The sequence below is a fragment of the Ictidomys tridecemlineatus genome, chromosome 7 (genome assembly GCF_052094955.1).
Source record: "Ictidomys tridecemlineatus isolate mIctTri1 chromosome 7, mIctTri1.hap1, whole genome shotgun sequence".
NCBI classification, from domain to species: domain Eukaryota; kingdom Metazoa; phylum Chordata; class Mammalia; order Rodentia; family Sciuridae; genus Ictidomys; species Ictidomys tridecemlineatus.
The window spans coordinates 16,914,613-16,929,153 of NC_135483.1; the positions used below are offsets into that span (position 1 = coordinate 16,914,613).

The 14,541-nt window shown below is 43.7% G+C and overlaps 1 protein-coding gene across 1 annotated transcript in view; it reads right to left on the reverse strand.

Annotated features, from left to right (window-relative positions):
- Window positions 1-14,541, reverse strand: part of Zhx2 (zinc fingers and homeoboxes 2) — a 161,218-nt gene that overhangs the window by 1,329 nt on the left and 145,348 nt on the right. The window lies entirely within an intron of this gene.

The following is a 14,541-nucleotide window of genomic DNA, read 5'->3' on the forward strand; positions in this document are numbered from 1 at the left end:
ATAGCAGAGACAAGGCGTCAGGGGAGGGACTCTCATTCACTGGGGTGGAAGGCAGCTCTCCTGGGGCTGGTGAACTCCTTCCAAAGCCACTCCAGGGCTTGGAAGAGGTCAGATGCCATTCACATTTAGGGCCAGTTTTAAGAAAGGAGTGTGTCCCAAGCACAGAGTGACCTTCTGGGGAGTACCTCCAGAGTCACGCCTTTGAAAACTGAGTGGCTTTCTGGGCCAGGGAAGGTGGTGGCCTGTGATTCTTTTTGCCATCATGAGACCCTTTTACTACTTCTGGGGAGGCACCCACCACTTCAGAGGCTCCTAAAAGTCCCTGAAGTCAGGTCCTGATTTTCCTGCTTAGTGACTGTGGGGTTGCACTCATGGGACCTTAACTCTCCAGGGCTTAGTTTTTGTTTCTGTAACACAGGGATGAAAATAACATCCACCTCATGGAACATCTCAAGATGATTCAATGAGTTGACACACACAACAGCCTTGGGAGGAGCACCTGGAACCCAGCAACAGTATTTTATATGCTTGCATCAGATAGAGCCTTTTCCAAAAAGGAGAGGATATATAATGGTAATAATAAGATGCACTACATAGAAGGAGAGGAAGATGGTGGAATAGAGAGGTCACTTCCCTGGTGGGTCTGTGGCATGAAACCAAGGAAAGCAGATGGGCAGCTTTTTAGCAACGTGGGTGAATAAACAAAAATTAGGGGGGACGTTACTGAAATGTAATACTGGACACTCAAAACAGATGGAGGACTCAGGAGGTTGGATATAATAAATAAGCAAGAACTCCCCTGTGTCACAGCCACAGTTGCCACTGGAAGCACAAACCTGAATGGTTTCTCCACAAATGCAGTAAAGCCATAAGGGAATTAACGGGACCCCCATTCTCAGGAGGACTGAGGTGTGTTGGGATACGGATAGTTTAGAGATCAGAGTCACTGCCTGACTAAACAGTAAGGTGTGCTGCACAATATCATTGAACAGGAAAAAGCCACCATCTCTCCCCGTGGTATGTATAAGGCAGTGGAAGGAACCATTTTGCAGCCACCACGAGGGGGTCAGAAGCTAGGGGAGCTGATTTCTGGCAGACCTGAGTCTGGCTCAAGAAACAACCTAGGCAACCCATACTGCATGATAGAGTGTGTGCCTAAGTGACCAGAAGAAAATAAAGCATAGAGAAAATTAAGGGTTACACAGGGGGCAACTGGTCGTGGAAACCCACCAGGTTTCCACTTCCCCCTCCAATCTGGCTGCTTACAGGACTGGCTGGGAGAGAAGGGAATTTCAAAATGGTTGGGGGTGGGAAAGATTGAGTTTGGAGACTGAATCAGAATATAGGAAATGTGGGGTCCATAGGTGACTTAGTGGGCTAAGAACTGGATCATACACCACACAAGTGGAACCCAAAAGAGATTCCTGAGGTGTAGTCTTCCAATGTGGACCAGGAATTGTTGGGCCCTGGAAGTGCACTGATTTAAAATCTCCAGACCAATTAGCACACAGCAAAGAGTCTGGAGCAAACCTAAGCCTACACCCTGCCTCCAGGATTAACCTTCTCACCCTATCAACCCATTTATCCTGAGGGTGGAGTAAGTGTCAAACTTCAGATAACCCCATCTGAGTGCTGAGAAGGGAAGCTGAGAAACTTTTGATCTCCAACAGTAACAATTGTTCAGTTATTTATCATGACCTTTTTTCCCCTTTTCTTTTACATTTTTCTCTCACATTGAAAACTAATTATTTTTCATGCATCCATTTATTGAGGGCTAGGATGTCTGATTATTATATTTCAGTTTCGTTTTGCATTCTTTTATTTTTATATTTTCTATTTTAAAATTTTACTTTATATTTCTTCTCTCACTTATCTGTTTCCCAAAATTCTCTTTCTCTTTTCTCCTGCTACCAGGTAACCTCTACTATTCCCTCTTTCACTCTTCCTTTAAGTTTTACTTTTGTCTTCTCTCCTCCTTCCTCATAAACATCACATCCTACACCATTCCTGTTTTCTCTTTGTCTCCTATTTAAAATTGTATACTTCTTTGCAAACTTACTGTTTTCATTGTAGGCAATAACTGAACATATCATTTCTGTTTATTGTGACAAAACTATAGGTATCTTAGTAGGAGATACTTGGTTTAAGGCTGTATATTATTTGCATTGCTTGCTGCTATTATTTGTATTCCCCTTAATGTCACAGTACTGGAAACCTTTTGGGACACTCTAAGTCTACAGGATAGAAACTGCATTGCCTCAGATCCACACTGCTAGTGGGCAGATATGCAAAACATGAAAAAATAAGGGAATGAAGTGCCCCAAACAATCCAAGATGCCCCAATAACAGAATCCATTGACACCATAGTGGGAGAAATGTCAGAGAAGGAGTTTAAATGTATATAATTAAACTGTCCCACAAGGTAAAGAACAATGTAAGGAGTGAAATCAGAGAGAAAATTCAGGAGGTGAAAGATTACTTTCATAAAGAGCTAGAGATTCTGAAAAGAAATCAAGAAGAAGTCCTTGAAATGAAGGAATCAATAAAACAAAATAAAAATTCAATAGAAAGCATCACCAACAGACTAGACCAATTGGAAGACAGAATTTCAGGCAATGAAGACAAATAAAGTTAACCATGGAGAAAAGATGTTAAGAGACCATGAAAAGAACTTCCAAGAAATATGGGATAAAATGAAAGGACCAAATTTAAGATTTATCAGGATAGTAAAGGTGTAGAGATATAAACCAAAGGAATGCACAACCTTTTCAATGAAGTTATGTCAGAAAATTTCCCAAACCTAAAGAAAAGGAAAATCAAATACAGGAGACTTACAGGACCCTAAATATACAAAAGTACAACAGACCCACATCAAGGCACATTATCATGAAAATGCCTAGCATACAGAATAAGGATAGAATTTTAAAGGCTGCCAGAGAAAAATGTCAGATTACGTTTAGAGGGAGACCAATTTGGATTTCAGCTGTTTTCTCAACTCAGACCCTCAAAGCTAGGAGGTCTTGGAATAATATATACTAAGCTCTGAAAAAAAATGGATGCCAACCAAGAATACTTTACCTAGAAAAATTAAGCTTCAGATTTGAAGATGAAATAAAAACCTTCCATGATGAACAAATGTTAAAAGAATTCACAACTAGAAAGCCGGCACTTACACAACATTCCCAACAAAAATTTTCCATGAAGATAAAAGTAACAGTGAGAACCAGGAAGAGGAGGAACTACACTAAAGGAATAGTCAATCAAAGGAGAAACCAATTAAAATTAAAAACCATAAGTAAAGCAAAATGACTGGGAGTACAAATCATATATCAATAACTTTGAGTGTAAATGGCCTAAACTCATCAATCAAAAGATATAGACTGACAGATTGGATTAAAAATAAGACCCAGCAATATTTTGTCTCCAAGAGACTCACTTTATAGGCAAAGACATCAACAGACTGAAGGGTAAAGGAGGGGAAAAAATATACCACTCACATGGATCTTGTAAAAAAGTAGGGGTTTATATCCTCATGTCAGATAAAGTGGACTTCAAGTCAAAGTTAATCAGAAAGAATAAAGAAGAACATTTTACACTGCTTAAGGGAATTATACATCAACAAGTCATAACAATTATAAATATTTATGCCCCATACAATGGAGCATCTACCTACATCAAACAAACCCCTCATGATGTCAAGAATCAAATAGACCACAGCACAATAATACTGGGTGGCTTTCACATACCTATTTTAGAACTGAATAGATCCTGCAAACAAAAACTAAACAAAGAAACTATGGAACTAAATAATACAATCAATAATTTAGACTTCATAGACATATATAGAATATTTCATCCATCAATGATTGAATACACTTTATACTCAGCACCACATGGATCCTTCTCCAAAATAGACCATATATTATGCTAAAAATCAACTCTTAGCAAACACAAAAAAATAGAGATAATACCTTGGATTCTATCAGATCCTAAAGGAATGAAATTAGAAATCAATGATAAAATTAAAAAATAGAAGCTACTCTTAACACCTGGAGATTAAATAATACACTATTGAATGACCAGTGGATAGTAGAAGAAATCAGGGATGAAATAAAAGAATACTTAGAGGTAAATGAGAATAGTGATATACCAGATCAAAGTGTCTGGGACACTATGAAGCAGTACTAAGAGGAAGCTCACTGCATTGAGCTTATTCATTAAAAGAATAGAAAATAGCCAAAATAAATAACCAAAATTATATCTTAGATCCCTAGAAAAAAAGAACAAATCAACACCCAAAGCAGTAGAAGACATGAAATAATTAATATCAGAGCTGAAATCAATGAAATTGCAACAAAAGAAACAATTCAAAGAATTAACAAAACAAAAAGTTAGTTCTTTGAAAAAATAAAAAAAAATTGATAAACCCTTAGCCATGCTAACAAAAACGAAAAAGAAAACTCAAATTACTAAAATTCATGATGAAAAATGAAACATCACAATGGAAACCACAGAAATACAGAATATAATCAGAAATGATTTCAAAAATTTGTACTCTAATAAAATAGAAAATCTTGAAGACATTGACAAATTTCTAGAGACATATGGCCTACCCAAACTGAATCAGGAGAACATATACAATTTAAACAAAGCAATTTCAGGCAATGACATAGAAGATGCCATCTAAGCCTATCAAATAAGAATGTCCAGGACCAGATGGATTCTCAGCTGAGTTCTACAAGACCTTCAAAGAACAATTAACACCATCAGGCTGGGGTTGTGGTTCAGGGGTAGAGCACTTGCCTCATAAACAAATTCAGCAAAGCAGTGTGATATAAAATTAACACCCATAAATCAATTGCATTTCTCTACATCAGTGATGAATCTACTGCAAGAAAAATTAGGAAAACTATCTCATCTACAATAGACTCAAAAAAAAAAATATTTGGGAACCAATCTAACAAAAGAAGTGAAAGACCTCTACCATGAAAACTATAATATACCAAAGAAAGAAATAGAAGAAGACCTTAGGAGACTGAAAGATCTCTCACGTTCTTGGGTAGGCAGAATTAACATTGTTAAAATGGCCATACTACCAAAAGCACTCTACAGATTTAATGCAATTTGTATTAAAATCCCAACGATATTCTTCATAGAATAGAAAATGCAGCCATGAAATTAATTTGGAAAAATAAGAGACCCTGAAGAGCCAAGTAATCCTTAGCAAGAAAAGTGAAGCCAAAGGTATCACAATACCAGACCTTAAATTATACTATGTGCCGGGCTCAATGGCACATGCCTGAAATCCCAGGGGCTCAGGAGGCTGAGACAGAAGGATCATGAGTTCAAAGCCAGCTTCAGCAATGGTAAGACTCTAAGCAACTCGGTGAGACCCTGTTTCTAAATAAAATACAAAATAGGGCTGGGGATGTGGCTCAGTGGTTGAGTCCCCCTGAGTTCAATCCCCGGTATTCCCCCCGCCAACCAAAAAAAAATATATATATATATATGTATGTGTGTGTGTGTGTGTGTGTATAGATACACACACACACACACACACACACACACACACTACAGAGCTATTTTAACAAAAACAGCACAGTACTGGCACTAAAACAGACATGAAGACCAATGGTACAGAAGAGAAGACACAGAGAAAAACCCACATAAATACAGTTTTCTCATACTAGATAAAGGCGCCAAAAACATATATTGGAGAAAAGATAGCCTCTTCAACAAATGGTGCTGGGAAAACTGGAAATCCACATGTAGCAAAATGAAATTGGACACTATCTCTTACCCTGTGCAAAATTAACTCAAAGTGGATCTAGGACTAAGGCATTAGACTGGAGATCCTGTGTCTAATAGAAGAAAAGTAGGCCCAAATCTACATCATGTAGGCTTAGGAACTGACTTCCTTAACAAGACTCCTAAAGCATAAGAAGTAAAATCAAGAATCAATAAATGGGATGGAATAAAAGTAAAAAACTTCTTCACAGTGAAGGAAACAATCAAGAATGTGAAGAGAGAACCTACAGGACGGGAGAAAATATTTGCCACTGCACCTCATGTACAGCATTAACCTCTAGGATGTCTAAAGAACTCAAAAAACTTAACACCAAAAAAACTCCCCAAGTAACCCAATAAATAAATAGGAAAAGGAACTGAATAGACACTTCACAGAAGAAATACAATGGGTCAAGAAATACATGAAAAAATGTTCAACATCTCTAGCAATTAGAGAAGTGCAAATTAAAACTACATTGAGATTCCATCTCACCCCAATTGGAATGGCAATTATCAAATACACGAGCAACAATAAATGTTGGCGAGGATATGGAGAAAAAGGTACACTCATACATTGTTGGTGGCACTGCAAATTGGTGCAACCACTATGGAAAACAGTGTGGAGATTCCTTAAAAAACTTGGAATGGAATCTCCGTTTGACCCAGCTATCCCACTCCTCAGTTTATATTCAAAGGACTTAAAATCAGCATAGTACAGTGACACAGCCACATCAATATTTATAGCAGCTCAACTCACAATAGATAAACTATGGAACCAACCTAGGTGCTCTTCAACAGATGACTAGATAAAGAAAATGTGGTGCATGAATACAACAGAATATTACTCAGCCTTAAAGAAGAATGAAATTATGGTATTTGCTGGTAAATAGATAGAACTGGAGACTATCATGCTATATGAAATAAGCCAATCTCAAAAAAAACCAAAGGTTGCATGTTGTCTCTGATATGCAGATGCTAATTCACAATGGGGGAAAGTAGGGAAGAACAGAAGTACTTAGACAAAGGGGAATGAAGAGAAAGACGGGGAAATGAGAATAGGAAAGATAGTAGAATGATTCAGACCTTACTATTTTATGTGCATAAATGATTACACCATCAATGCAATTCTCATCACATACAACCAGAAGAACGAGAAGTTATACTTTATATATGCATGAACGTCAAAAACCATTCTTCTATCATGTATAAATAATAAGAACAAATAAAAAATAAAAAAGATGCACTACGTACAGTATATTTTTATTTAATGTTTATGTCAACCCTAAGAAGTATAGATATTATTCCCATTTTACTGGTGAGGAATCTGAACACAGAGAATAGATAGGTTACCCAAGATCACACAACCTGTAAGCAGAGGTGGGATGAAACCCAGGCAAGCTCTAGATCCCATGCTCTTAACAAATAGTACTTATGAGAAGTCAGTATGAGAAGGTCTAATTCTTATATTACTTCCAAGTCATGAAAGTTGTCCAAGGACCTTGCTATGGTTGAATATGTGCCTCCAAAAGCATATAAAACATATGTGCCTCAATCCTCAGTACTTCAGAGTGTAACTATCTGGAAATACCTTCACAGAAGTAAGAGTTAGACTGAGGTCATTAGGTGGACCCTCACCCGATAGGACTAGTGACCTTATGAGAAGGGGGAAATGTGACCCAGAGACAGACAGGGAAAGGAAGGACCCGCACAGGGGAGAAGGCCATGAGAAGACAGGCCAGAGATCAGGATGATGCATGCAGAAGCCAAGGCAGGCCAGGGATGTCAGCAGCCCACCAGCAGCTTGGAGAGCCGGGATCAGACATCCTCGGGGACCTTGCCTGCCAGTCTCCGGAGCTGTGAGAGAATGCATTTGTGCTGTTGAAACTGCCCGAATTGTGCCATGTTATGGAAGTTCTAGGAAACTAGGTCAGATCTCCATGTTTACTTCTGTTGGCTCCCAGGATCCAGAGATTCTGGGAAAGGAATCCAAAGAGACTCTGGGCTGTGAAGAATGCAGCCAGCATTCCAAGAGAGGCTAGAGGGGTGTCAGACCTGGGGATCCCCGAAGCGTTGGCTTTTCCTTTGCCTCCCTCCTGGTAAGGCCATGTTACCGCTTGGGCACTCTCCGGCTGAGAAGGCCCCGAGAGCTAATTTTTGTAGAGGGGACCCAGAGCAAGAAGAGCAGACTTCTTATCCAAAGGTATCAGCGAATCACCCATGATGTCCTTCATTCCTGAATATTAAACACACCCATGCTCCCTCCACACCCCTGTGAGTAAGGCTGAACTGTTGTCATTAAGAAACCAACTTGTAAAAGAAAAGTCTGTGGCTGGAATGGATTTCAGGGATGTCCTTGGGATCTGGAATGACCTCAAGGGATCTAGCCAAAGTCACCCATCGTGATCCACATCATCCATTGCAGGAGTGGAATGGAAGCTGGGCGGGGTGGGCGGGTGGAGGCGATTCCCATTCGCCACAGGACCTCGGTGGCACAGTCAGAAACAAGAACGAGCACGGCTGTAGCAGCAGTGCTTGTAGCTGAGGTTTCTCTGCCACAGTGCCAAGTGATAACACAGCTCATCTCTTTTTACTCCTTCCAGTGACCTGGCAGGAAGGCACTGTTAGATCCATTCTATAGCAAAGAAACCGAGGCTCAGGGGGATTCAATGCCTTGCTTCCCATTAGGCAGCTAGTAAGTGGTGGAGTCGGACTCCACCCTGGCCAGTCCAACTGCAGAGCCGCCTGGCTCTTAATCGCACCTCTCCAGACCTGGTGCGGGTCCAGGTCATGCAGTCTCCATGCATGGAGCCACCTGGTCGAGGACAGAGCATGTCTGCTTCAGAGGCAGGGGGCTGGGGCACACAGTGAGGACCACATGCTTTATTACTAATCTGGGTGGAGCCGTGTGTGCCCTCTGGATGGGCACCATGGACCTCAGCCAGGCTCCTCCTGTGTGCCAAAGAACAGGGTTTTCCTAGCAAAAGCTTCCCTCCCTCTGGCAGGGAGGCTGCTGGTGGTGAGATGTCTACCTGAACAGTTCCCTGGACCAGGAAACAAGGCCCAAGGTGGGAGGACAGGCAGCCTCCGTTCTTGTTTTTCCTGGTCTGGCTGAAGGATCCAGGTTGGCTCAGGGCTGCTGGGCAGAATGGAGGGAGCTGTGGAGTTGAGGCAGCTGGGCACCAGGACCTGCCTCTTCCCGGCTGGGTGCTGAGGTGGGTTCCTTAACCTCCCTGAGCCTCACTTCCATTGCACAGAGCTGATGAGGGAGGAGACACATGGGGTGTGCAAAACAGAGGTGAGAGGGGCTCAAGAAAGATGGCTTTATTTTTCTGGAGGAAGGCGAGGTGTAAAGTGAGAGCTTTATGTGTCAGTGGACTGACCTGTTTACGCACGTGAGTATGCACATTTTGTCTCTCTTGTACATGACAAGAAACTCTGCCTCTTTTTCCTTTCTTTCTTTTCTTTTCTCTTTGGTACCAGGAATTGAACCCAGGGGTGCTTTACCACTAGGCCACATCCCCAGCTTTTTTATTTTTTTAATTTTGAGACTAGATCTCACTAATTTGTTTAGAGCCTCACTAAGTTGCTGAGGTTGGCTTTGTACTTGTGATCCTCCTGCCTCAGCCTCCTGAGCCACTGGGATTACGGGTGTGTGCCAGGGTGCCCAGAAAAACCATATCTCTTTAAGTGCACGGCCCAAACTCTCGTTTTTTAGGTAAACCTCAATATGAAAGTGGCTCTCCATCCAGCCAGGTGTCTTCATGATTCCTTGTGTAATTTCTTACAGATAAAAACATGCATAATCCTCCAATTATGTGTTTTAATTTAAAAAAAGATGATAGCTGGCTACAGTAGCCCACCCCTCTTATCCCAGCCACTTTGGAGGCTGGAGCAGCCGGACCCTAAGCTGGAGGCCCCTAAGACTCAGCAGCTTTGCAGGACCCTGTCTCAAAAAATAAAAAGGGCTGGGGATGTAGCTCAGTGGTGGGGCACCAGCCCAGCAGGTGCCAGGCTCTGGGTTGGATCCCAGCACCAAATGCACCTTCAAAAAGGAACTGGTTGTAAGGCCAAAAAGGGTGGCCAGGGAGAGGAAGGCAAAAGGGAGAGAGAGAGAAAGCTTTTTTTTTTTTCCTGCAGAGATCCCAGTGACATCCTCAGAACTACCTGGACGTTTCTCCTCACCTTTCCCAGGTGTGTGGCACTGGGCAGGACTTGGGCTCAGGAGCTGATGGCCCCTTCGAGGGGAGGCTGGGAAGATGCTTGGGACAGAGAGCAGGACCTTTCCCACTCCAGGGGTCTCTGCTCACGGCCAAGCCCAATGGGCTGAAGTGAAGCAGGGAGCCCAGTGCCTGGGACAATGCCGGGGGCTGGCGTCTCTCCCTGGGTTCGCATTGGAGGAGTGAGAAAATGACAAAATGACCCCTGACCCCTGGTTTCTCCTTGCACAAGCACAAAACATTCTTTCTTGAATGTGTTTCAGTTTCAGACTCCTGAACAGACAGATGCCCTGGCACAGCTGGCAGAGGCCATTGTCCCACACTGCAGGGTGACATTTTGTGTCACTCGGTTTAGTCCCTTCACTGCCTTCACCAGCTGCCTGGGAAAAGTTCCAGTGCTCTAGCCCCAGGCCTCCCAGAATCCAGCTCTGGCTCTGGGGGGGATACTCTCCCCTGGTTCTGCTGAGCCATCATGGATTCACCTGCTCACAGCCAGGCTTCTAGCTCCTCCATGATGGCACATGTGGAGTCCTCCCCCAGGGACAGAGCTGAGGCCCCAACCCTTCCCCTGGGCAGCAGGACCCAGCTGCAGGAAGGCCTTTCTCCTGGAGGCTGCCAGATCTGCCAGACATTCCTGCACAGGGCTTCTCGGACCCCTGTCACTTGCTGGCTTCAGCTGGCCTGGGTGATTGACTGTACGGAGATGGGAGGCTGTGAGGACATAGACGGTGCCCGTCATGTTCACTGCTGGCCCCTGCTGCCCCCTCCTGCAGTGCCTGATCCACACAGGATTCTCAATCAACCTTAATCGGGGAACAATGGGAAGCCAGCCTGGTGCTGTCAGAGTGGTGGCAGCTACACGGGCTGAGAACAAAGTCCCCAGTTCAGTGCTTTGTTGTCCCCTTACAGAATATCAGCATGCTTTGACAGCATGTCTCTTGCTCATTTTCTTGGGCTGCTCTGGGGGTCTCATTGCAGTTCAGACAGATTCGCCCAGCAGAGGACCCACAGCCTGATGGGTCACCTCATCCGACGGCACCAAGTCTCAGCTTTGGAGGAAACGGCAAGGCCATTGGGTCCATTTGCACATGGCTCCTGTTGGGACATTCTTGCCGCAGGGACGTTCAGCCCCCCTCCCCCAACACTTCCTAGGACCGAGAACCCCTGACTCCCACACCTACCTTGGGGATGACCAGGCACATTGCAAGTACTAATGCTTTAGCAAAACCTTCCCTAGTGCTTTACACATTGGGAGGAACATGAAGAAAAATTAGAATTTTTTTCCATGTCACAGCTTTCCCTGGAGGGCTTCCCCAAAGGCCCTGGGGACTTGGGAGAGATTGACAGTGCATTCCACGAGAGAAAGCAAACAGTGAGATGCTGAGATGGTGGCTATCCATTCTTGCTTTTTTTTTTTTTAAACCACCCCACTTTTTAAATAGTAATAATTGACCATTGCGACATTGCAAGGCTGAATCTGAAGTCTTGAGCTGCCTGTAGCTGCTGCTGCACAATTTCCCACTTCCTGCTTGTCTTGTTCCCAGTGATGTCCCCAAGGAGGGGCTCAGCAGAGTTTGAGGAGGGGACAAAAGGAGAAATGTCTTCCAAGGTATTCTGTGCTGGTTCATGTGTCAGGCATGATTTCCTCCCAAGACCCAGCCCCACTTCTCCATCCAGCTTTCTTGGAACAATGCCACACTGCACACTGTCACCCTGGGGACAGTGGTGATGTGTTGTGGTCCTCGTCCTAAGGGAGCAGTACCTGGACTTGGGCATCCCTTGATAATGGTAGTGAAATGTAGAATGCTTTTACTAGAAGGGGAGGGGAGGGCAGACACACATCAAGCCCCCATTTGAAATCACATCCATTAGACTCAAAAGGATCAGCATCTTAGGGCACACGGGTATGCCAGGGCTCGACTCTGGTCCACCCACAAGGGAGCAGGAAGGGAGTCTTGAACTCACACACTGATGGTTCTTAAACTGGGAGGTGTGTCGAAGTCACAGTGACACATGTTAAGTATCGAGTATGTTATTCCTTTGGTCTAGAAAGCTCATCCCCTCCCCCCTTCTCAGCTAAATCCCACATGTTGGCTGAAGCCTTCGGATTTCAATCCATCTATTACCTCTGCAGAGAGGCCTCTCCCTCCCTTAAATCAGGTCAAATTTCCCTGTTCTACACTCTAACAGCGTCATGTGCCTTTCTTTAAAAAACAAGCAAGCAAGCAAGCAAACAAACAAACAAACAGAAAACGGCCCAGTGTGGTAACCTTCCTTTTGGATTGATTAAAACTTCATTTCCCATTTGCCCATGAACTCCAAGAGGGCAGAGACATGCTGGGCACCACCTCCCTTCCGAGTCCAGTGCTCTGCAGGCATTCCACAAATACTTGATGGGTGAGTGAACCAAGTCACTTATTAGGAATGTCTCTGGGCTGGTTACTTTACCTCTCTGGGGCCTGCATCCATCTCTGGAAAATGAGGGGAGTAGGTTTCACGGTTGCTAGGTTGCTACAAGCTGCCCACAACATAGTGAGAATTCTTAGGGCGAGAAGCTCCAGAATTAGATAATTGAAAGCGGTAAGAGTGAACTCCCCATTCGGAACAAGGGAGGAAGGTTAGTGGGCAGTCCATGCAGCAGCATCTAGTAAATATTTCATGATAAATTCTCCAACAGACCTTTCCCTGGAGCTGCTCACACACTTGGAAAGCTAATGCCCCAACTCCTCCCTTCTGACTGCTGTCTTCCATGGGGGTGAATGAGTGTTGGGAAAAAATGGGGAGGAGCAAAAAGAGGGAAATACCAAATGCCAATAAGGGAAAACCAATGACCTTTGTTAATCCTCCGGTGGTCTCAGTGAACCTGGGTTGTCCCCTCCAAAACTCACACTAGAGTTTGATCCCCATTGTGAACTACAGAGATGGTGGAAACTTGAGCCAACTACAATGTTAGAGGAGGAGACTTGGGAGGTGATTAAAATGAGATGAGGTCATCAGGGTGGAGCCTCTATGATTGAGCACTGGTGGCTTTATAAAAAGAGGGAGAGAGATCAGAAGAGGCACACACTCCCTGTCTCTGCCATGTGATAGCCTGCATATTTTCTGATTTCTCCAGCAAGAGGGCCATCACCAGAGGTAGCCCCTTAACCTTGGACCTCCAGAACTGTAAGCCCAAATAAACTTAAAAAAAAAAAAAACCCAAACAAACAGAAAAACACCCAGTCTGTGATATTGTGTTACTAGCAAGAGAAAACAGACCAAGATAACCATTACTGAGCATCTGCTCTGAATTTGCATTGGGGATTCAGAGATTAATGAGATATAGTCTCTGTCTTCAAGGGTCTGGTGGGGGAGAGAGAGAGAGGGAAATAGATGATTAGAATATTTTCATTCATTCATTCAGTATGTCTGTATTTGAACAGCTAATATGAATGGAGTGTAGGGAGTGCACATATTCTGGATCTTAAATTGTAGCCAAGATGCAGCACTTAGCAGCCTTACATATTTTAAGCAAACTGAACCATGGAGAATATATTTTTTGAACATTCCTCAAATTTTATGTCTTCCCTGAAGCCATCCTTAATCACCAAGTGTCGGAAACTTTTGTCAGAAATCTGGAGGCAGGGAAGGTAGTGGCTGGAGATTTGGAGTCAAATTTAGACACAGGCTGAGTGAACTCTGCCGAGTACTTCGGGTTTCTGAGCCTTCGTTCCTTTGTTTAAAATAAACGAGGAGGCTTGCCTATGTGGAGTGGAGGATGGGTTGTACGTCAGTCACTCTCCCTCTGAGCTCCTCCAATTTCCCTGTGCACAGCTCTCATTAACAGCCCGGCTGGGCTTACAGTGTTTTTATGTACATTTCTTAGACTGAGATGTAGGCAGGGGCTATGTCCTGGTCCTTCTACGTAGACCAGCACAGTGCCTGGCCCAGAGAGGGCGCTCCAGATTTCTTGTTGAACGAGTAAGTTACATTCGTTTCCATTCCTGAGCACATTAAGAAATGAGCACTTTTTTATTGTTGGGTCTCCATCATGGTGGCAGTGCCACCATTGGAGAGGCTGCGGGTCCCAGCATGGTTGGGGTCAGGCGTGTCTGGACAGATGAGGGGTGGTGTCCATGCTCCAGCAGTGGCCGGCATAGGAAGCTGGGGCAAGTTACTTATTTTCTTGAGCCTCAATTTTTGTCTTTATAAAATGAGGGGAAAGCTATAATTATGCCACAGGGTTGCTGTGGAGTTTACAGGGCGAGCTAGACACGCTTCAGGGAGTGCTAAGCTCATAGTACACACCCATAAATGGAAACTCTTAGTAGGAGTACTAAGGGGATTAACCTGTTGGCCAAACATCCAGGCATGTATGTGACAACTTAAGCAAGTTGGCTGACTCATCTTTGGGGGAAAAAATTCATTTTACAGCTTCTTGCTAGGAGAGCTCTCTCAATGGGACAGCTCAGAAAATATTCAGACCCAGAGACTGTGAATCCAGACACGGCCACTCAAGGGCTGGCAGGACTGCTTAACTTAATGTCTGACCTCACAG